The sequence below is a fragment of the Lepeophtheirus salmonis genome, chromosome 7 (assembly GCF_016086655.4).
Source record: "Lepeophtheirus salmonis chromosome 7, UVic_Lsal_1.4, whole genome shotgun sequence".
Taxonomy (NCBI): Eukaryota; Metazoa; Arthropoda; class Copepoda; order Siphonostomatoida; family Caligidae; genus Lepeophtheirus; species Lepeophtheirus salmonis.
This window is the reverse complement of record NC_052137.2, coordinates 37,103,905-37,107,347: the sequence shown is the minus strand read 5'-3', so window position 1 is coordinate 37,107,347 and position 3,443 is coordinate 37,103,905. Positions and strand designations below refer to the sequence as shown.

General features: G+C 32.6%; 1 long non-coding RNA gene across 6 annotated transcripts; it reads left to right on the top strand.

Moving 5' to 3' along the window:
* The first annotated feature begins 215 nt into the window (after positions 1 to 215).
* Positions 216 to 3,210, top strand: LOC121122178 (uncharacterized). Of its 6 annotated transcripts, none has more exons than XR_011781217.1 (4): positions 216 to 287; positions 506 to 635; positions 776 to 2,656; positions 2,724 to 3,210. It is a non-coding gene; the product is annotated as an uncharacterized lncRNA (long non-coding RNA). The 6 variants fall into 6 exon arrangements; XR_011781216.1 differs by having other exon boundaries at positions 222 to 313; XR_011781215.1 differs by having other exon boundaries at positions 233 to 313; positions 503 to 635.
* The last annotated feature ends 233 nt before the right edge of the window (positions 3,211 to 3,443 follow it).

Sequence of the window (3,443 nt, the reverse complement as noted above, 5' to 3'; positions counted from 1 at the left end):
AGACACTTAAATTAGTGGGCTCATAAAAAATGAAGTTTTAGTAAGTTGTATTGTTGATCTGTTAATTAAGAGCTCATAGTTTATACAGCTCGAGTTATACGTTATAGCTAGAGTTATTGAATATTTGACCTTTCCGTATGCAAAAAAACATAGCAAAAACTATGAAAATAGATTTGTGTTCATGTCTGGTAATATAGGTGTAAGTTTTTGTTGAGCTCAGAGTATAATTTAGAATCGACATCAGTGTAATTCCTGCCTATATCCTGTTAAGATACGAAGTTGGATAGGTCTTTAGTTTGTTCATCTTCTGGCTGTTTGCAGCTAATCTAATATAATGCTATGATAGCTTAGCTCTTTTTTCATCGTTTTACAAATTGCCAGGGTTTTTTTACATACTACAATTCTACTTAAAGCATTAATTTTGTTTTCTTTTAAAAAGGCCTTATTAGCATAGCATTAGTTAAAAAACCCAAGTTAACCTCAAACATAATTATCATATAAGTAGACGCATAGATATACTTTTTCAAATCCTCTACGTTGATTGTTGTTAATGTCCCATGGTTATGGATGGTGTATCCACACTCCTGTCAAAATATATTGTATTTACGGATTTCTTTTTCTCTTCTAATAAGTAGGTATGTAGAGTATATATATACAATATATTTATGTATAACACATACATAACTGTTTATTGAATACATAGATGGTGGTTGTATAAAAATTAGGGATTGTATATGACGTATATATATAATTAATAATTTGTTTTTGTTTTTAGAAACCAAATAAAACAGTTGTTTCAAAGGAAGAGTCCTTGATTTTTAAAAGTGGATTTAACCTCTCTTTACAACCAATAATAAAACAGTTCTCGATGAAATCATTGAATACAATTTACTATACATATTTTATATGTATAATATGATGTATCTGGTAGTTCATTACACCTAATCCATGGTCTCCACCATGGGTACAGAAAGGATTTTAAACTTGGGAGAGGGAACATTTAAGAGTGTCACAACTAGGGATTTTTTGTTAAACTATATTTTATAGGAAGGACAAATTTTAAAAAAAAAGTAAACGATCAAATTGTGACAAAAAGAAGTGTAGACTTTGACTACATACTTTAATTTTTTCCCTTATTCCAAAATTTGACATCAAAATTTTTGGCTGAAGGGGGTGGAAGTTTGAGGATACAAGGGGCACCTTCCCCACCTATGGTCTCTGTATTAGAAAGAGATTCTCAATTCTCACGCCATTGTCATGATACTAAAGCATATATAATCAATCTCACGCTCTCACGTCACAAATTGTATTTCTCACGCATCATCAATCAAAACTGTCCAAAATATAGTCTGATTTAGAAACCCAATCTTTCAAATAGAATTCACTAGAGATACAAATATTACTATGTGGAAGGAATATATCCATACCTATCATAAATGTCTCAAAACAAGTCACAAGTGCTGATTATGTATAATCTAAGTCAGTAATTTTTATTATTTTTATCAGACTTAATTCACAAAAATATAAAATGTATTTTGTTGTCAACTGTTGATGTGTTTACTTCTTTTCTCATAATCAATGTTCTTAAAGATGATCATTTAAATTATAATTATCTTCTTTTAAGCTGTGCACAACTCTCAACAAATATTAAATAATCCTATCCTCGTTGAGAAAAATTAACTAACACTAATTGATTTTGGACCCTTTTTCCCCGTTTCATTTCGGAGGAAAGGTTACAATATACAATAAAGGGAAGAAATTAAAAAGTTATTGAAATGACATCAACTCACTAATGAAGTCACGTAGTCATAAAACAAATTTCATGCCGAACTGACTTCAAAAATTGAGAGAGCCCTTTTATTCATTTAGTGCTTAATAAAATATATTACATTATTTATATAATTTATTTTATTGTATACTTAAATTAAAAATAAAATATTCTTACATACCCAGGAGGTGGATTTGTGTGTTTTTCTAAAGGGAACATGAATATGTAGGTCAACAAGTAGTATGGCTAGGGTTGTAAATACTAAGCATTTTTAGCGTGCCACTTTTGTTGTTCTTTACAACAAAACAGTTTTTTATTTTTTTTATTTTCTTAAGCTGATTTCATTATTCTTTTACTCCTGAGGAAACAACATCTAAGTATAAAATGAAAAATGAAGTGTGTATGCTCGGGGATGATGGAGAGTAAAACAGAGAAGCTGTTGGGGTGCTATAAGCAGTAATGCTAATTGGGAGGATTTTGGACATGATATAAAAAAGTAACCGAAAAATAACATGGTAACCCTGACAGTTTGCGAAATATTTCGGTAGAAAGCAGCTAATCTGTCATGACGTTTCATTAGATCAGCTACAAGTACCTATGATTAAGGGGGAAATGAGATGGAAATAAACAAGGACATTTGCTAGAACTACTCCGATGTCGATCCTAAATTATACTTTGAGTCCAACAATGATGTACAATCATATTTCTGCAACACATCCTCGGGGCTACACTCCGTGTTATATGAGAACACAGAAATGTTAATCCGTTATTGTATATATTAATGACATTTTGTATGTTGTATGTAGTACTGGGTGCGGCAAACATATTTTGACACTTCGTTTTTGCTACATAAATCAAGTTTTTTGTGAATGCAGTAAAATTGTTCCGGTAAAATACTAAAAATAAAGAAACGATGAAATAAACAAAATAACCTTTATCTTCCTATGTGTCTTAGAAGCCGAGAAAATGCCATCTGAACATGACCAATGAATTTCAATCAGCACACTTTTGGACGCTTACAAGAAGCAGTGGAGGATCTCCAACATAAACCCTGACATGAACGTGGTGTTACAGAATGATGCTGCGCCTGCACACACGTCAAAATAGGTCCAAAAGTTTTTGGAGGAGAACTTGCCTTTCTGGTACCCTACTCACCACATGCCAACCCATTGGACTTCACTTTTTGGGTGCAAGTTGAGTCCAAGGCCTGCTTCGTACGTCACCCAAATACCCCAAGGACACTGTCAACAAGCACTGGGATGTCATGTCTGAGGACTACATCCACAATGGGTGCAATGCCTTCTGTGGCCACATGGAAGCCGTCAATGCTGCCTAGGGGGGCTACATCGATGATTAGGGTAGCAAGATATCATATTAGTTATTTTTACTTTATTGACATACCCTATTACAACTGGTTGCTTAAATACATCTTGATAAATTTATAGATTGAAAGTGTAAAGTTTTTTCGGGTGCAACTGATAGAAAAGAAAGTTAACTCCTCAAAGATTAAATATTTATGAAAACAGACTAGGGAAAGAAAATTGAATCCTCAGTTTTCCAACTCCAAAAAAAACGGGCGAGATACAAAATACCATCAATTTTCATCCCTAAATATAATCAACTGATGAACTCAGAGTATAATTGATAATGTCTTCTTATGTCCGATCTTGATACA